This window comes from Rhinolophus hipposideros (assembly GCF_964194185.1).
Source record: "Rhinolophus hipposideros genome assembly, chromosome: 22".
NCBI lineage: Eukaryota > Metazoa > Chordata > Mammalia > Chiroptera > Rhinolophidae > Rhinolophus > Rhinolophus hipposideros.
Genome location: NC_138068.1, coordinates 41,370,038 through 41,391,841, shown reverse-complemented (window position 1 = coordinate 41,391,841; position 21,804 = coordinate 41,370,038). Strand labels below are relative to the sequence as shown.

Sequence of the window (21,804 nt, the reverse complement as noted above, 5' to 3'; positions counted from 1 at the left end):
TCCTGATGTTTCTTATGATCATCTCTAGTTAAAGACAGGGAATTAGGGGCAGGGCTAGCCTGGCATAAGAAGTAAAAGGGTAATTTTCATAAATGTGTATAAAACAACATTTTGAAATAGCACATTTTACATGTCAGCAGATGGTCATGAGTTTGGAAGGCTTTCTAAAAACCACACATAGGAAAACAAGAAAGTACTGTGTACATACAATCTAAAGAGACAAATTGTTAAAAGTCTTGAGAGGGTTCATCACAGGGAAGAAAAATGAAATGGAAGGGGAGAAAACTGTCCTAGTAATAGATTTAGAAGGTAAAAGGCAAACCAAATTAGAAATGACGTGGCCAAAGATATGCATTTCACAATTAAAACTAAAAGGGGGCAAATGATACCTGGTTTCCTAGGCCTTCAGAAAGGAAGAAGCAGCCAAGTGAAAGTGATTATGAGGGAGCAGGGGTAAAGCAGGACACTTGGGCAGGCTTTAGGATGCTGATACTATTTTTGACTGGTCATTGAGACTGTTAAATCTGTGCTAATTAATCAAGCAGTATACTTATGATTTGCATATGTATATGTGCTATATTTCAATAATGAAATTTATTTTTAAAAGTCCATATAATAAGGACTTCAGCCTCTCAAAATGGCATCCTAAGAAATGCAGGCCAATTCTTGCACTAAAGTACAAACAAACAACACACACATACACACACACACACATACACAGTGTGATACAAAAAAATACGATGAATGTTTAAATAAAAATTTATTACACTAAAAGACACATTGTCATGAATCCGCCTCAAAATGCACCCCCTCTCTTCGAACACACTTATCCCATTGTTCTTGCCACTTTCAGAAGCAGTTCTGGAAGTCCTCTCTCATGAGTGTCTTAAGTTGCACTGTCATGACTGCCTTGATGTCCTGAATAAATTCAAAACATTTTACTTTCTACCTTAACATAATAAAGGCCATATATGACAAACCCTCAGCTAATCTCATAATTAATGGTGAAAAACTGAAGCACTTTGACATAGTGTTGGAAGTCCTCGTCAGAGCAATCAGGCAAGAGAAAGAAATAAAAGGCATCCAAATTGGGAATGAAGAAGTTAAACTGTCACTCTTTGCAGATAACATGATGCTATATATATAGAAAACCCTAAAGACTCCACCAAAAAGCTGTTAGAAACAATCAACAAATACAGTAAAGTTGCTGGCTACAAAGTCAACGTACGAAAGTCCATTGCATTCCTATATACTAACAATGAAATCTCAGAAAAAGAAATTAAAAATAAACAATTCCTTTTGCAATTGTAGCAAAAAGAATAAAATACCTAGGAATAAACTTAACCAAGGATGTGAAAGACCTATATGCTGAAAACTACAAGACATTTTTTAAAAAAATTGAAGAAGACACAAAGAAATGGAAAGACATTCCGTGCTCATGGATTGGAAGAATCAACATAGTTAAAATGGCCATATTACCCAAAGCAATATACAGATTTAACGCAATCCCCATCAAAATCCCAATGACATTTTTTAAAGAAATAGAAGAAACAATCATCAGATTTGTTTGGAACCACAAAAGACCCCAAATAGTCAAACCAATCCTAAGAAAAAAGAACAATGCTGGAGCTATCACATTGCCTGACTTTAGCTTATACTACAGGGCTACAATAATCAAACAGCATAGTATTGGCAGAAAAACAGACACATAGACCAATGGAGTAGAACTGAGAACGCAGAAATAAAACCACATAAATAAGGACATATAATTTTTGACAAAAGCAAAAAACATACAGTGGAGAAAAGACAGCCTCTTCAATACATGGTGCTGGCAGAAGTGGAAAGACACGTACAAAAGAATGAAAATGGACTGCTATCTGTCACCATGTACCAAAATTAATTCAAAATGGATCAAAGACTTAAGCATAAGACCTGAAACAATAAACTGCATAGAAGAAAACATAGGTACTAAACTTATGGACCTTGGGTGCAAAGAGCATTTTATGAATTTGACTCCAAAGGTAAGGGATGTAAAAGCTAAAATAAATGAAGACTATATTAAACTATATCAAACTTAAAAGCTTCTGCACAGCAAAATATGAAATGAAGAGGCAACCAATTCAATGGGAGAAGATTTTTGCAAACTGCCTCCAATAAAAGGCTAATACCCAAAATATACAAGGAACTCACACAACTCAACAACAAAAAAACAAACAACACATTGAAAAATGGGCAGAGAACCTGAAGAGACATTTCTCCAAAGAGGACATACAATTGGCAAATGGACGTATGAAAAAATGCTCAACCTGACTAATTATCAGAAAAATGCGGAAAAAAAAAAATGAGATATCACCTTACCCCAGTTAGAATGGCTATCATCAACAAGACAAATAGTAACAAGTGTTGCAGAGGCTGTGGAGAAAAAGGAACCCTCATACACTGTTGGTGGGAATGCAGACTGGTGCAGCCGCTATGGAAGGTAGTGTGGAGGTTCCTCAAAAAATTACAAATAGAATTACCATATGACCCAGCAATCCCTCTCCTCGGTATCTACGCAAAAAATCTGAAAACGGTTATGTACAAAGACAAGTGTGCTCCAATGTTTATTATTTATGGTGGCCAAGACATGGAAACAACCAAAATGTTGTTCGATAGATGAATGGATAAAGAAGTTGTGGTATATATACACAATGGAATACTATTCAGCGGTAAGAGAAGGTGAAATAGTATCATTTGTGACAACATGGATGGACCTTGAGGTTATAATGCTAAGCGCAATAAGTCAGACAGAAAAAGTAGAGAACCCTATGACTTCACTGATATGTGGTGTATAAACCAAAAACAACAAAAGAACAAGACAAACAAATGAGAAACAAAAACTCATAGACACAGACAATAGTTTAGTGGTTACCAGAGGGCAAAGGGGGAGGCAGTTGGTAGATGAGGGTAAAGGAGGATCAAATATATGGTGATGGAAGGAGAACTGACTGTGGGCGGTGAACACACAATGGGATTTATAGAGGACGTAATACATAATTGTATACCTGAAATTTACGTAACTTTACTAACAATTGTCACCCTAATAAACTTTAATTAATAAAAAGCAAACATTTTCCTTTCGTGGTCATTTTGACTTGGGAAAAGCCAGAAACGCACAGTGAATCAGGTGGATGAAGACATGCTGTAACGCCTTTGTTTGACCGAAATTGTTTTAGCAGAAACGGTGTGTGACATGGAGCATCGTCATGATGGAGGATGAATTAACACAGTCACAAAAGAGGACTTCCAGAACTACTTCAGAAAGTGCCAAGAACGATGGGATGAGTGTGTTCGAATTGAGGGGAGTACTTTGGGGGGGGATTAATGGCAATGTCTTTTACTGCAATATTTTTTTTTAATTTAAACATTCACCGTTTTCACTGTGGTTTTCGATCATACCTCATATATATCTATTTGATAACACAGAGAGATAGGTAGTGAAGAATTACAAGACAAAAATCTAGAAAAAAAGAAAATTCTGACAGATGAATCTAACATTTGGGGCAACTTTTCTTTGAAGGGCCTGGGCCAATTCCAGAAAAGGCAGTTGAGAGTCTGAGAAATTGAACGGAGCTTTTGACAACTCCACAGAGTTGGAGAATAAAAACTGAAGTCCAGGTCCACCAAGGAAGGAAAATTAATAAATCACCCATACTTTGAACTGAAAACTCAAAGGACTACTTCCTGTAGATAAGGCTGAAACAGAAACAGTCGGGCCTTCGAAGGGACCAAAGACTGGCTTCAAACCATCTCAGTCCTCAGACCTGGATGAAACTGATCCAAGATTGCTTCTGTCCCTAGACACCTGCCAGAAGCAAATGTAAAAAAAAAAGTTTTCCTTTTTAGAGGAGGAAAACTGCCTAGCCCTCAAATCACTCCAAAAATTGCTCCTATACAATATACATTCAGAAATTACCAGAGATTTGAGAAAAATAAGAGTGATTAAAAACCAAGAGAAACAAAAGAAAACAGAAACAGACTCACAGGTAATAAATGGAGATACAGTGTCTAAGGTACTTACATTGTCTGGAAAGAATGTAAAAAAAGCTAATAAACAATAGATTTTGAAAGGTCAGGAACTTATAAAGAAAAATTAATAAATATAAAGATGATTAGAACCATGTAATTTATAAGCTTGAGCTAACGGAAGCATACAGAATCCTAAACCCAACAAAGAGTGAATAATACATTCCTTTCAAGCATACAAGGGCATTTATATAAACTGGACATTACTATGGATAATCAACAAAATCCAAAGAGCAGATGTTGTTCAGAGCACGTTCTCTGTCAAAAATGTGATAAAATCGGAAATCTATAATGAAAAGATAGTCCTCCTTTCCCCCAATATGTTTACAAAGTAAAAAAAAAAAAAAATCATTTCTAAATAATGTCTGTCAAAAGAGTAACTACAATAATTGTAAACATTTATATAATTAAATTAAATTATTTAAAACTGAATGACAGGGATAGTTACTTATCAAAACCAGTGGGGTGCAAGTCAAGCAATACTTAAAGGTAAAATTAAAGTCTTAAAAGCATATGGTTCAAAACTGAGAAAGACTGAAAATTAGGCATGCAACTCAAGTTGGAAAAAGAACCACATGGTAAAATCAAGAAAAGTAAAAAGATAATTATAAAGATAATAATAAAATAATTATAAAGATAATAGAAACAAATAAGATTTTAAGAAAAGCAATAGATGGCATCAAATCTGATTGAAGAAATTAATAAAATAGACAAATCTCATGCAGGATTGATAAAAGTAGGGAAGATACAAAATTAAAAATGAAAAAAGGGAATATAATTATTAGCACAGTAGAAATTTTAAAATGTAAAATATGTCCGCAAATTTGAAAACTTAGAAAATGAATCTCTTTCTAGTACATTATATATCTTCAAAATTGACTCAAGATGAATGAAAACCTGAATGTACATAGGAGCATTTAAGAACTAAGTAATCAAACAAAAATTGAGGGAGTTTTCATCAGTATATCAGTCTTGCAAGAAATGTTAGAAGAAATTCTTCATGCTGTAACTTTTGTAAGTGCTTCTCAGTATCCTCCTCCCCTGCCTTTGCTCCAGGTCGCCTACCTCTTTTGACGGGGGCCAGCAGTCTATAGTGAGATGATTGGCAAAGGATGGGAACCAGGTCCACTGGTCAATGGAGACTTCTTTTAACATCTCCTTTATAGACCCAAAGTAACAGTGACTGTAATTACTGCCTACTTTGCTAACAATCAGGTCTCAGGACCACTGCCCTCTTGGAAGTTTGGTTCTGGACTTTTGAAAACTTAAACCAAAATGAAGATAAGGAAAAGTCTTAAAATTTTTTCAGATTAAAATAGGTAAGCTAACAGGAATGGCACAGGCAAGGCTGGGAAATGAAGTGCCAGGTAGAACATGAGAAAATACACGGAGGCTTCTCTATACATGCTGGCACCGAGTTATTTTTTTCAAAAGTGTAACATACAACCTTATTTGGGAACAAAAGCCAGAATCTGTAGGGTGGCAAGAAAAGCTCAGGAGGCCAACAGTGTTGAGGGGCAGAAGTCATGTCCAGGAAAAATAAGTGACAGTGGTGAAGGAGAAAAGCAACTGAGAACAGATGTCTGAAGGCATCATCACATCTGAAGGAACACTGAGTTTATAAGTATGCTTCCAGCTCCTCTTAAAGTGAATTTAGGGTAAATTTTAAAAGAACACGGTTGTAACCTATTAATCCAGGTGATATGATTTTCAGCATCAGATCTTTCTCAGATGCAGGAACTTCCCTCCTTTAACTTTGAAGAGGGGCTAAATTAAAATCAATGGATGAGATTCAATCTATATGATCAGATTTTTATGACCTTGACAAACCAAGGCTTTCATTTGATGTAGCTTAAAAGGCAGCACTACATTTTGCTTTCAGTCACACTCCAGGGGGAAAAAGAACAAAATAACTTTGCAAGTACTTTGTTTAAACTTGAAGAAAGGCATACAGCACTTCATCAGCTTATTTGAGTCTGGAACGCACAAAAATCAGTATGGTCAAATTACCACTGCTTGGTTCTCCTTTTCTTTTCTAATTAAAGAATCTAATTTGCTTCTTGAGCTTCCTTACTCAACCATAAGAAACATTATCCTTGATAATACTCTAGTTATTTAGGCAATAGAGCCATTAGGAAACAGCCCAGGGCACCAGTTAAGAATGCAAACTCTGGACCCAGATGGCCAAGTTCAAAGTACACTAAGCCACTTTGTGACTCAACATAACCTCTCTGTGTCTCAGTTTCCTCCTCTATAAAATGGTGATGATAACAGGAATACATGGATTATTATAAAGGTCTCACAACAGTACCTGGCATGGAGTTGGTGCTATTGAAGGGCGTATCACCATTATGATTGTGATTTACGTGGCAGAGCACAGAAATTAAAAGCATGAATTCTGGCATCTGTCTTTCAGTTTGGATGATACCTGCTCCTCCAACCAGCTTTGTGACCTGGGAAGGTTATTTAATCTTTCTAAGCCCCATTTGAAACGCTCCACTTGGCATCTGCAGCATAACTCCTCTCTCCTCGTTCTTTACTGCAGCTTCTTCTCAGACTCTTTTTCTGGCTCCTTCTGATCTTCCTGACCTTGAATGTGGAGTCAGGCCTTGGGCTGCTTTCCTATACATGCTCACTCCCTAATGTTCTTCTCAGGGCTCATAACTTTAAAATGCACTTATATTATGATGACTCAATAAAGTTATAGGATAAAAATTCAACATACAAAAATCAACTGCATTTCTGTATAACGAACAATCCAAAAAGGAAATTAATAAAACAATACCATTTACAACAGCATCAAAAAGAACAAAATACTCAGAGAGAAATTTAACCAAGAAGGCAAAAGACTTGTACACTGAAAACTACAAAACAGTGTTGAAAGAAATTAAAGACAAATAAATGGAAAGACATCTCAAGCCTATGGATTGGGAAACTTAATATTATTCAAATGTCCACACTATGCAAAGTCATCTAGATTCAATGCAATCCCTATCAAAATCCCAGTGACATTTTTTACAGAAATAGAAAAAGCAACCCCAAAATTCACATGGAACCACAAAGGACTCTGAATAGCCAAAATAATATTGAGAAAAGTGAACAAAGTTGGTGAACTCACACTTCCTGATTTCAAAAATATATTACAAAGTTACAGTAATCAAAATAGTATGATACTGGCATAAACACAGACACAAAATCAAATAGACTAAATCCACACACATACAATCAATGGGTCGTCAACAAGAATGCTTGACATTCAACAAGAATGTCAAGAACACACAATGGGCAAAAGATAGTCTCTTTAACAAATGATGTTGGGAACTGGATAGCCCCACACACACACACACACGCAAAGGAATGAAATTGGACCCCTATCTTGGACCCATATTAAAAAATCAACTCAAAATGGATTAAAGACTTAATTGTAAGACCTGAAACTGCAAAACTCTTAGAAGAAAACACAGGGGAAAAGTTACCTGACATTGGTCTTAGAAACAATTTCTTGGATATGACACCAAAAGCACAGGCCACAAAAACAAAAATAGATAAATAGGATTACATCAAACAAAAAAACTTCTGCACAACAAAGGAAACTATTAACAAAATGAAAAGGCAACCTACAGAATGGGAGAAAATGTTTGTAAATCATATATCTAATAAGGGCCTAATATCCAAAATACATAAAGAACTCACACAACTCAATAAAAAAAAAGTCCAATTTAAAAACGTGCAGAGGATCTGAATAGACATTTTTCCAAAGACATACAGATGGCCAAACAAGTATATGAAAGGTGCTCAACATCACTAATCAAAAGGGAAATGTAATGAGATATCATCTCATACCTGTTAGAATTACTTTTATTAAAAAGGCAAGAAATAACAAGTGTTGGCAAGAATGTGGAGAAAAGGGAACCCTGTGCACTACGGGTGGGAATATAAACTGGTGCAGCTGCTATGGAAAGCAGTTGAAGGTTCCTCAAAAGTTAAAAATAGAACTACGACATGATCCAGCAATTCCACTTCTGGGTATTTATCTAAAAGAAACAAAAACACTAACTTGAAAAGATATATGCATTCTCGTGTTCACTGCAGCATTATTTACAATAGCCAAGACATGGAAGCAACCTAAGTGTCCGTTGCTGAATGACTGAATAAAAAAGTTGTTTTATACACACACACACACACACACACACACACACACACACGCGCGCGCGCAATGGAATTATTATTCATCCATAAGAAAGAAGGGAATCCTGCCATTTGTGACAACATGGATGGACTTTGAAGGTATTATGCTGAATGAAATGTAAGAGAAAGCCAAATTCCATATGATCTGACTTAAATGTGGAATATAAACAAAATCTAATTAATAAATAGAGAACAGATTGATGGTTGCCAGAAGTGGGTGGAAGGGGTGGCCGAACGGATGAAGGCAGTCAAAAGGTATAAACTTCCAGTTACAAAATAAATAACTCCTGGGGGTATAATGTAGAGCACTAATAATGCTGTATTGTATATTTAAAAGTTGCTAAGAGAGATCTTAAAAATTCTCATCATAAGAAAAAACATTTGTAACTGTGTGGTGATGGATGTCAACTAGCCTTACTGGGGTAATCATTTCACAATATATACAAATATTAAATCATTATGTTGTACATCTGAAACTAATATAATATTATATGTCAACAAAAAAGATAAAAATGTTTTCAAATAAAAGACAATCAGTCCCCCTGCCAAATGTTAACTATTCATCCATGTGGTAGAACTAGATATCCATACGCAAAGAAGTGAATCTTAACAAAGACCTTACACCCTTCACAAAAATTCACTCAAAATGGATCACAGACCTAAATGTAAAACACAAAACTATAAAACTCTTATAACATAGGAGAAAACCTAGATCACCTTGGGTATGGAGATGACTTTTTAGATATAACACCAAAGGATTGATCCATGAAAGAAATAACTGATGAGCTGGATTCATTAAAATTAAATACTTATACTCTGCAAAAGATAATGTCAAGAGAATGCGAAGACAAGCCACAGACTGGGAGAAAATATTTTCAAAAACACATGTGATAAAGGGCTGTTATACAAAATATACAAAGAGCTCTTAAAACTCAACAATAAGAAAATGCACAACCCAATGAAAAAATGGTCCAAAGACTTAAACAGCTATCTCATCAAAGAAGATATACAGATGGCAAGTAAGCATGTGAAAAGACTCTCCACATCATATGTTATAAGGGAAAGACAAATTAAAACAACAATGAGATATCACTGTACACCCATGAGAATGTCCAAAATCCAGAACACTGATAACATTAAACTCTGGTGAGAATGAGGAACAACAAGAACTCTCATTCAAGGCTGGTGGGAATGGAAAATGGTAGTCACATTGGAAGACAGTTTGAAAGTTCTTTATAAAACTTACAAAAGGAATATGAATACCAGGAGTAGAAAGAGAGAAAGGAGCAGAAGAAATGTCTGAAGTAATAACAGCTGAGAATTTTCCAAAGTTAATGACAGATACCAAACTGTAGATCCAGGAATCTCAGAGAAGAGCAAGCAGATAAATACTAGATAAACAACATGTAGAAATATATAAAAATCCTTAATGTGTATGCAAATAACAACAGAACATCGGAATACATAGGCAAAAACTTATAGAACTACAAGGAGAAATAGACAAATCCACTATTATAGTTGAACACTTCAACACACCTCTATCATTAACTGACATATCCAGCAGGTAAACAAGCAGAAAGAATACAGATGAAGTGAACAGCACCATAAATTCACTGATTTAATTGACATTTATAGGATACTTCATCCAACATCAGTATAATACACATTCTTCTCAAGCTCACAGAACATTTGTCAAGACAAACCATATTCTGAGCCATAAAACACAACTTAATAAAGTTAGAACAGAAGTGATAGAAAGGAGACTCTCAGACTACAATGGAATTTAAGAGATCAATAACAGGAAGACATTTAGAAAATCTCAGAGATTCAACAAAATATTCAGAGATTCAACAACACACTACTAAATAACATGGGTCAAAGAAGAAATGTAAAAAGAAATTTAAAAATATTTTGAACTGAATGAAAATGAAAATACAACTTATCAAAAATTGTGGGTTCCAGCAAAAGCAATGCTTACAGGGAAATTTGCAGTGTTGAATGCATATATTAGAAAAGAAGAAAAATCTACAATCAATATTATCTAAGCTTCCACCTTAGGAAACTAGAAAAAAAGAACAAAGTAAGTCCGAAGTAAGCAGAAGAAAATAAATAATAAAATTTAGAGCAGAAATCAATCAAATTGAAAATGGAAAAACAACAGAGAAAATCAACAAAACGTAAAGCTGGTTCTTTGGGGTGAAAAAAACAACCAACAAAATGGACAATCCTCTAGCCAGGTGCATTAGTCGGCTCCAGGTGCCATAACAAAATACCAGAAACTGCATGACTTAAACAACAGAAATTTATTTTTCACAATTCTAGATGCAGGAAAGTCCAAGATCAAGGTGCTGGCTGATTTGGTTCTCGGTGAGACCTTCTTACTGTGTCTTCACATGGCAAAGAAAGAGAGAGCTCTGGTGTCTCTTCCTCTTCTTATAAGGGCACCAGACCCATCGACATAGGATTAGGGTCTCATCCTTATGACCTTATTTAACCTTTATTACCTTCTCCCAGGCCCTGTCTGCAATCACATTTGGTGTCGGTGCTTCAACATATGAATTTGGGGGGACACAAATATTCAATCCATAACATCAGGCTAACCAGGAAAAAGAGAGAAGACACGAATATCAGAAATGAATGAGATACACCTGAAACTAATAAATAAATAAATTAATTAAAAAAAAAAAAAAAGAAATGAATGAGAGACCATCAGCATCAATCCCATGGACCTTAAAAGGAAAATAATGGTATCAAAGATTCTATACTCAAAAATTTCATAACTTAGATGAAATGGGCCAATTTCTTAACGGACACAATCTATCAAATCTCACACAAAGAGAAATAGATAATATGAATAGAACCATAAATAAATTTAATCAATAATTAATAATCTTCCAAACCAGCACTCGTCCCAGATGTGTTTAGTGGTGAATTCTGCCAAACATTTAAGAAAGAAATTATACCTATTTTCTACAATCTCTTTCAGAGAATAGAAGCAGAGGAAATACTTCCTAACTCATTCTCTAAGGCTAGCATTACCCTCACACCAAAACCAGATAAAGATATTATAAGAAAGGAAAACTACAGATCAGTATCTCTCATAAACATAAAGGTAAAATCCTTAACAAAATATTAGCAAACTAAATCCAACTATGTATATATAAAAAAATTATACCCATGACCAAGTGGATTTTATTCCAGTTGATTCAACATTTGAAAATCAATGAATGCAATCCATCACATCCACAAGGTAAAGAAGAAAAATCATATGATCATATCATTGGGGGCAAAAAGAACATATAACAAAAGTCAACATTTGAAAATCAATGAATGCAATCCATCACATCCACAAGGTAAAGAAGAAAAATCATATGATCATATCATTGGGGGCAAAAAGAACATATAACAAAAGTCAACATCCATTCATAATAAAAACTCTCAGCAAACTAGGAATAGAGAGGAACTTTGTCAACTTGATAAAGAACATCTAGAAAAACCCTACAGCTAGCATTATACTTAATGAGGAAGGACTAGATGCTTTCTCTATAAGACCAGGAAAACAAAGCAATGATGTTAGCTCTCAACATTGTACTAGAAGCAAATGCAGTAAGACAAGAAAATTAAAGGCACGTAGATTGAGAAGAAAGAAATAAAACTGTCTTTATTCACAGATGACATGCTTGATTATGTTGAAAATCCCAAAGAATCGACAAAAAAACTCCTGGAACTAATAAGCGATTATAGCAATGTTGCAGGATATAAGGTTAATATACGCAAGTTAACTATTTTCCTATATAGCAGCAATGAACAACTGGAATTTTAATTAAAAACACAATAACATCTACATCAGCACCAAAAATCCCCACAAAGTACTCAGAAATAAGTCTAACAACATATGTACAAGAACTACATGAAGAAAACTACAAAGCTGATGAAAGACATTAAAGCAAATCTAAATAAATGGAGAGATATACGATGTTCATGCATAGAAAGACTCTACATTGTTAAGATATCAATTATTCTTAACTTGATCTCAATCAAAATCTAGCAAGTTATTTCTTTGGATATTGACAAACTGATTCTAAAGTTTATATGGAAAGGCAAAAGACCCAGGGGAGCAAACACACTACTGAAGAACAAAGTCAGAAGATGGACACTGCATGACTTTCAGATTTACTATAAAGCAACTGTAATTAAGACAGTGTGATATTGGTGAAGGAACAGATAAATAAATAAGTGGAACAGAATAGAGAGCTCAGAAATAGACCTACACAAATATAGTCAACTGCTCTTTTATGAAGGAGCAAAGGTAATTCAATGGAAAGAGGACAGTTTTTTTCAACAGACAGTACTGGAAGAAACAGACATCCATGTGAAAGAAAAATGAATCTAGACACTGACCTTATGCCTTTCATAAAAATGAACTCAAAATGGATCATAGATCTAAATGTAAAATGTCAAACTATAATACTGGGGGTGCCAAAAAAGTACACATTTTAAGAGACGTTATCTATGTATTACTTTTCAAAATTGAATTGAATTATGGTAGCAATGTGTAGTACGACGTTCGCTCAAAAGATGGTGTTAATCAAATGAATGCTAATGTCATTCATTGTATTACAATTTTGATACAGATTTTTCCTTTCTTAAAATGTGTATATATATATTTTTGGCACCCTCTATATTTCTAGAAGATAACATAGGAGGAAATCTAGATGACCTTGGATTTGGTAATACATTCTTAGATATAATACCGAAATGCACAATGAAAAAACAAAATGATAAGTTGGACTTTATTAAAATCAAAAACTTCTGGGGCCCTCAAAAGTGATGTGCACACAGAGTGGCTCATCCTGGCAATACTGGTAAGATGGCACTCACTGCTGGGGCTGAGCACCCCAGGAGTGGCTAAAAAAACCCAAAACAAATGAACAAAAAACCCTTTTGCTCTGCAAAAGACACTGTTAAGAGAATAGAAAGACAAGCCACAGACTTGGAGAAAATACCTGCAAAACACATTATCACCCTGATAAAAGACTTGTATCCAAAACATACAAAGAACTCTTAAAACTCAACAACAAGAAAATAAACAACCTGATTAAAAAGTAGGCAAAGATCTAAACAGACACCTCACCAAAGAAGATATACAAACGGTAAGTATATGAAAAGATGCTCAACATCATGTCATTAGGGAATTGCAAATTAAAACAATAAGAGATATCCACATGCCTATTAATGTGGCTAAAATAAGATAGCAGAGTAGCACAGCAGAAGCGTGCTAGGCCCATAAAATGGCTAAAATAGAAAAAACTGACAATACCAAATGCTGACAAGGACATACAAAAAGAAATAAGAACTCTCATTCATTGCTCATAGGAATCAAAAATAGTATAGTCACTTTGGAAGTCAGTTTGGCAGTTTCTTAAAAAGCTAAACTGTCTTACCATCTGATCCAGCAATTGCACTCCTTGGTATTTACCCAAAAGAGTTGAAAAGTTATGTCCACACAAAATGTCTATAGAAGCTTTATTCATAATTGCCAAAACATGAAAGCCACAAAGATGTCCTTCAGTAGGTGATGGAAAAACTGAGGTATATCCAGATAATGAAAGACTATTCAGCACTAAAATGAAATGAGCTATCAAGCCCTGAAAAGACAGGAAGGAATCTAAGATGCATGTGAGTCCAAAGGGTCAGAAGGAATCTTAGTGAAAGAAGCCAATCTGAAAAGACCACATACTAACATGATTCCAAGTATATGACATTCTGAAGAAGATAAAACTATAGAGACAAAATAAATAAATAAATAAATAAACCAGTGGTTACCACGGGGTTGGGTTGGGGAAGAAAAGAGATGAGTAGATGGAGCACAGGGGATTTTTAGGCAGCAAAACTATTCTGTAAAGGTAGATATAGGACATCATTCATTTGTAAACAAAGCAAAACAAACAAACAAACAAACATGTCTCAATACATGTTTTATTCACCAGAGAAATAATGTTTGCATGAGAAACTGCTTGTTGGTTAATACAGATGTGCACATCTATTTTTCTAGGTCCCTGCCAGTCTACATGTTCCATCCTTGCTTATCTGGCATGCAGCCATGTGTGAAAACACACTTGATCAGATGATGAGGGTATAGGACAAGGGAAAGCACAGATTACCTTGGGTGCCGGACCACTCATTTCCCCCCCTGTCAACATGCGTTCCCAAAAGACCCTGGACATATCTGATTCAGCCTGCTCTAAGTCACTATGGGTAGTGGCTTCTACCCATTTAATCCTTGCAAAGATACAATCCTTGATTCCAATTCTTCAGTTGTATTGTATTAATCTTCTATTGCTATATAACAAATTACCACAAATTTAGCATGTAACACGAATTTATCTCATAGTTCCCAAGAGTCAGAGGTCTGGGTATGATCAGTGGGATCTTCACCTCAGGGTGTCACTAGGCTGAAATCAAGGTGTTGGCTAGGACTGCAATCTCATAAGGCTCAGAGTCCTCTTCCAAGTTCACTGACTGTTGGCAGAATTCAATTCCTTATGGCTATAGGACTGAGGCCCTTAGCTCCTAGAGGCTGCACACCAGTTCTTGCCATGTGGCCTTCTCCACAAGATGGCAGTTTACTTCTTTAAGGTGAACAGGAGAGTATCTCAGATGTTTTGAATCTCTCTACTTCAGTAAGGGCCCAATCCCTTTCAAAGGCTGATCTGTTTAGGACAGGCCCACTCTGGATAATTCCTTTCTGACTAGCTCAAAGTCAACTTATTTGGGACTTTCGTTATATCTACAAAATCATTCATCTCTGTCATATAACATAACCTAATCATGGGAGGGAAACGCATCAAACTCACAATCTGCCCACACTCAAGGTGAAGGGATTATACAAATGTAGCCCAGGGGACAGGAATCTTGGGGTCATCTCAGATTTCTGCCTACCGCCTGGATAATTAATCCTGATGAAACTAACAATGTCAGATTAATTCTCCTAAATCACCATATTATCTTTCTCTTAAAATAACTTTGAACAATTCTGTAAAACACAGGAAAAACTCTAAATTCATTAACCAGATATTCGAGGACTTTCTCATCCTTCCCCAGGCAACATTTTAAAACTTTAATCCAACTAGTCCTCTTCCATGAGCCCTCAGTCACACTCTGCTCTGCCCTCCCATGCCTTTCATATTTTCTGTATCTGCATTTCTTCTTGCACTCTTCCAACAGACCTAATTAGCTCCTTTCTCTTTCTCATTAAAAACCTATTTAGCCCTCAAGATGCCGCATCTACACTTGTACAAAACCTTTTCCACCCTTTGGACTCACACGAAGCTTATCTTTATTTGAGTTTGTCCTAAAGGACTGTGGTGTACTGCAAAAATGACCATAAACCCCTCCTCCCTGTGTGTCTATCCTTTTGCAATGCGACTTGGCTACTTATCTCATCAAGAAATATTTTCCACCTCTTGACTCTGGGCTGGACTCTGTGACGTTTTTTAGCCAATGGGATTCTAGTAAACATGATGCAAGCAGATGCTTAAAAAACATCTGTGCACTGGGGTTTGCCCTCTTGCTGTCTTGGGAACCCTGCTACCACTATCAGGTGACTGAGCCTGGACTATTCCTCCAGATGATGAAGGACAAGTTATACCTGTGACTCCAACTGACACTGGGCCAACCATTTGTCACATGAAAAATAATAGACATCTGGTGTTTTAAGTCATGGAGCTTTGAACCAAATTAGCAGCAAACTATTTACTCTATAAGAGTCCTTTTCAATATTTTTTATTTTTCATTTTTTTACTCAGCTTAATTCTAATATGCTTTCTTGTGGGAAGAGTTAATTATAGCTTGCAATGAAGGATCACCTCATGTGCATGAATCACAGCCTGGTTTTCAATATCTGGAAGTATGCATGGGAGTGGACCATGAAGCTTCTCAAAAAGACTTGGCTTTTAAAGGTGGAAGCAAACCAAGTGTCCACTGACAGATGACTGAATAAACAAAATGTGGCATATCCATACACTGGAATATGATCAAAAGGAACGGACGATGATCAAAAGTTCTGATACATGCTACAACATGGACGAACCTCAAAAATGTTATGTTAATTAAAATAAGGCTGGGAGATCCTAGATGGCAGAGTAGATAAACACTGTGTGTGCTTCCTTCCTTGAATACACTATAATTACAATTAAATTATACAACAACCAACCTGGAGAACCATCTGAAGTCTGGCTGAAGAGAAGTTTTATAATGAAGGATATAAAGAAGAAGCCACATCAAGATTGGCAGGAGGGGTGAAGAAGGGAAATGGGCTGGCCCCAAACCTCCATGTGGCAGTTGAGAATAGCGGAGTTATCTTGGCCACAGAGGTTCCCCCCAGGGGGACGAAGGACCCCAGCCTCACACCAAGCTCCCCAGGCCAGAGTTCTGGTGCCGGGAAGAACCCCCACAACATCTGGCTGTGAAAAACAATGGGGTGGGACAGAAGGCTGCGGGAAACCCAGACATCCTCTTAAACGGCCCACATATATACTTTCTCACTCCTAGGCACTTACCTTGGGCTTCAGCGGAGGGACTGAGGCAGGGGGAGGGGGAATGTTGGAGGCATACAAGGGACAGACTGAAGGCAAGGGCTAGAGGAGGAGATTTGCCGTTTTCTCTGTGGGGTCCTCCTGTGAAGATGGCAGGCGTGTGCCATCTTTCCTGTATTGAGCCCTCTCCCTACACCCATGACCAAATCTGAATTGCAATTGGTCTGGTGAGCTCCACTGGGACCCTACCCCACCCAACTCTACCAACACTGGAGGCATTTTCTTGGCAAGCAGGCAGCCCCACCCACAAGGCACTCTTTCTTGGAAAACTATCAGAGTCCATTGGCCCCAGGTGGGTGGCAACTGGCCTTGGTGTGCTCGAGACTTTTGCTGAGTAGCTCCAGGCTAAGCACTGGCACCAAACCAGACTTTACATTAACCTGGTAAGGATACATCTTCCCACTCTAGTAACTCCCTGAGACCCTACCTCACCCAACTCACACACTGCAGAACACTTTATCAGTGGCTGAAACTTAAGGGAGTTGGTAGGTGGCAGCAGGCCTCAAGGTGGAGCTACCCCAGGCCCAGTACTGGTGGCAGCCATCCTCAGTTCGCAGCGTGGCCTCTTCCATGTGCCTCCACCTTTAGCACGGGCAGCGACCAACCGTGTATCACTTTCTAACTCCTACCAGGTAATCCCTGGCCAGTCACAGGCAGTGGATGATCTGGGCCAGCACCGGAGCCCCTTCCAAGAGGTCCCAGAACCAACATACTTGGAGAACAAGAGAGCAAGCAAGGAATCGAAAACATATTTGAAGAAATAATGACTGAAAACTTTCATAACCTGGCAAAGGAAATAGACATGCAAGTCCAGGAAGTGCAGAGAGTCCTATATAAGGTGAACTCAAACAGGCCCAAGTTAGACACATCATAATTAAACTGCCAAAGGTTAAAGACAAAGAGAGAATCCTAATAGCAGCAAGAAAAAGGTAACTAGTAACTTATAACGGAGCACCCATAGGATTGTCAATTGATTTCTCAACAGAAATTTTGCAGACCACAAGGCGCTGGCACAAAATATTGAGCGTAATGAAAAGCAAGGACCTACAAGCAAGATTACTCTCCTCAGCAAAGCTATCATTTAGAATCGGAGGATAGATAAAGAACTTCTCAGACAATAAAAAGCTAAAGGAGTTCATCATCACCATACCAATATTATAAGGAATCTTAGAGGGACTTCTTTGAGACTGAAAAAAAAGATCAAAATTATAAATAATAAAATGGCAATAGCTATATATCTATCAACAATTACTTTCAATGTCAATGGAATAGATGCTCCAATCAAAAGACATAAGAGGGGTGAATGGATAAGGAAACAAACACATATGCTGCCTACAAGAGACTCATTTCAGATTGAAAGACACGCACAAACTGAAAGTAAAGGGATGGAAAAAGTTATTTCATGAAAATGGAAACAAACAAACAAAAAAGGGGGGGGGGTAGCAACATTTATACCACACAAAATAGACTTTAAAACAAAGGCTATAAAAAGAGATAAAGAAGGACCCAGTAATTCAACTTCTGGGTATTTACTGAAGAAACCCAAAACGCTGCTTTGAGGGGACCTGTCCATATGTTCATTACAGCATTGTTTACAATGGCCAAGATGTGGAGGCAGCCTGGGTGTCCATCGATGGATGAATGGATATAAAGGAAGTAGTACACATATACAATGGAATATTACTCAACCATGGAAGGGAATGGGTTCTTGCCAACTGTGGTGGCATGGATGGACCTGGATGGTATTGTGCTGTGCAGGGTATGTCAGACAGTGAAAGACAGATGCAATGTGATTTCACATATATATATATATATGGAATTTAAAGAACAAAATAAACAACAAAAAAAACAAAAATAAACTTATAGATACAGAAAACATTTTGATGGTTGCGATATGGGAGAGGATTGGAGGTGTGAGTGAAAAAAGGGAAAGGGATTAAGAAGTACAAATTGGTTGTTAAAAAGTAGTTATGGAGATGTAGGGTATAGCATAAGGGATATAGTCAATAATATTGTAATTACTATGTATGTCAGATGGGTACTAGATTTGCTGGGGTGATAGATGGAGGCGGTTGGGGGCAGGGTGGGAAAGACGAAGGAATTAAATACAAATTGGTAATTACAAAATAGTCAGAAGGATGTAAAGTAAACCACAGGGAATACAGTCAATTATATGGTAGCAACTATGTACAGTGCCAGGTCGGTACTAGACTAGTCAGGGGGTAACATGTTAAATCATATAAATGTCTAACCTCTATGCTGTAAATCTGAAATTAATATAAAATAATACTGAATGTCAACTGTAACTGAAAAATTTAAAAACGGGGGAAAAGGTGAAGGGGAATAAGAGGTCCACATTTCCAGGTATAAAACAAGTAAGTCGTGGGAATGTAATATACAGCATAGGGAACATAATCAATAATATTGTGATAGCACAGTACGGTTGTCAGACAATTCCTGGACTTACCACGGTGATCACTTCTTTTGGTATATAAATGTTGAATAATTATGGTGTACCTCTGAAACTAAAATAATATTGTATGTTAGCTATATTTTAATTAATCTTTTCTTAAAAAAGAAAACGATAATAAAAAAGAAATAAGCAGGACACAAAAGGACAAATATTGCATAACTGCCACCAGAATAGACAAATTCACGGAGACAGAAAGTAGATCAATCGGAGGTTACCAGGGACTGAGAGGAGAGCAGAGTCGAGCGTTATTGCCTAATGGTTTATATTTGGGGTAATGAAAAATTTTTGAAAATAGTGATGGTTGCACAATGTTGTGAATGTCATTAATGTCACTAAATTGTACACTAAAAATGGCAAATTTTTGTTATATGTATTTTAACACAGTTTTAAAAATTAATGAGATATATCAAAACCTCTTGAATTGTACACTTTAAATTGGTAGATTATATGGTATCTGAATTACATCTCAATAAAGCTATTAATTTTTTTTAATAAGACACACAACAAACCAAAATAATCTTTGGCTTCATTTTTCTCATCAGATGGAAACTATCCAAGCTACCGTACTTCTCTTTTCACCTTCACCGCCAGGTAGCTTAAGTTTTATGTTCAAGTGCAGCAAACTTAGATGGCACACTGATGTGCTAAAACAAAACTGTTATCATCATTCTCATCAAATCGGAGGTTCCAGTTTCCTGTTCATACCCTTCTATGTGTCGTACTTTGTCCCAGCTATTCATCTTTGCTAACTAAAATTCACTCAAAGTAACTTCTCCAGGCCCCCAATAGACCCTAAAGTAAACTGAGGTAATGGATCTTTGAGGACATAGTGTTACTCTGTAAACATGATGCCATAGCCTCAGATTAATTAATAATTAACCTTCAGAGCAAAAGAGAACAGCTCATGCTAAAGAAGAAATAAGAGGACACCTCAAAAGCAGAGAGGACCTCACCATGGAAAATCAATAGGCTCAAATTTGATAACACAGACACAGAAAACAACCATTACTGGCTGATCTTTCATTCTCGGGGCATTCTATTATAATAAATATTCAAAAGTTCCCTAAATGCCCACATTTGGGAAAACTGTATCCCAAAATTCCAAGGAGCTTGGCTTTAAGGTCATAGGCAAAAGTCATTCATATAGGAGAATGGGAAATAGAATATTCTTAATTCCATACACATACTCAACTTTTTTCATCTCAGAAAAAAACTGAGTCTTGGATAAGTACAATAGTCCCCAAGTTAGCCTATATCCAATGTATTGCTATAAAAAGAAACCTGCAAATACAAATATCAAATAGATACATTCTACCTCTCGCCATAAAGTTTCTGATGATGTAGTATGTAATACCTGTACCTCTTTGAGAGAGAAGTATTATTACTAGAAAAATCCATTTGGCTTGCCTCTGCAATAAACTTAATTTTCCCAAAACAGAAACCATGTTGGTTCCTCTACCTACAGTGCAAGTACTTTGTACGTGGATGTGCTCTTAACAAATATTTCTTGAACATCAGTTCGGAGTCAATTAGACTATAAATTAAACTTTTCACCAAAAGTAAATAAATGAATGATAAGAAGCAATATATTAAAATGTACAATAGTGATTTAAAAGAGAACATACACCCTCATATACAAGAATGCCCACCTGGCTTTTTCCTGTTGCTGAGACAGTTGGAGAAAAACAGTGACTGCATTACAGTATAACAAAGTTCCAGGGTTGGTGTGGGGCTATGGAGGCTGTGGGGTTAGTTATGGGCAGGGTCTGCCCTAGTGGCCTATGTGTTACTCCTATGGCCCTGGCCTTGGTCTCTTCATTTTTAAAAGGTGAGGTCTACCTGAGGTTGTTTACTTAGATTCCTTGTACTCCTAAAAGAGATTTGATATTACAAGTGCTATTTTTTATTGCAGAATTGGTTTTCAACAGTTTCTGTTTTCTATACAATTTTACCCACTATCTCCAATCAATAGTAAAAAATCATACATGAGCTTTTATGAGTTGAATAGTATAAGTCCTCAAAATACATTAAAACTGGTATTATTCCTATTTAACATTAAAGATTCCAATGTCCTCATATTTACATTCAGAAAAGGAAAGCTGGTTTAGATATACCTTTAGAAGAACATATTAACTCATATTTAATTGTATGACAAAAATGACACTATGGCAAGGGATATAAGGATTAAGCAAATTAATTAGATACAAAGTTTTTACTCTCTAAAGTTGAATTCCTAGTAAATTTAACTGTTTTTCACCTGTTAGCAGAACTTAAAAATGATTTATTTTCTAAAACGATGGAGAGTAGGGGAAAAATCTTATGAATTAACCAGGGATTGTTTGCATATAATTATAAACTGCCAATCAACATGATTTCAACAATATTCATATTTTTGAAGATATTTCATAAAAAAAAGAAGAAAGAAAGAAAAGAAAAAAGAAAATCAGATCTTATCTAAAAGACTACTTATGAAACTTAAGG

The 21,804-nt window shown here is 36.3% G+C and overlaps 1 protein-coding gene across 13 annotated transcripts in view; it reads right to left on the bottom strand.

Annotated features, from left to right (window-relative positions):
* Window positions 1-21,804, bottom strand: part of KIZ (kizuna centrosomal protein) — a 147,384-nt gene that overhangs the window by 75,793 nt on the left and 49,787 nt on the right. The window lies entirely within an intron of this gene.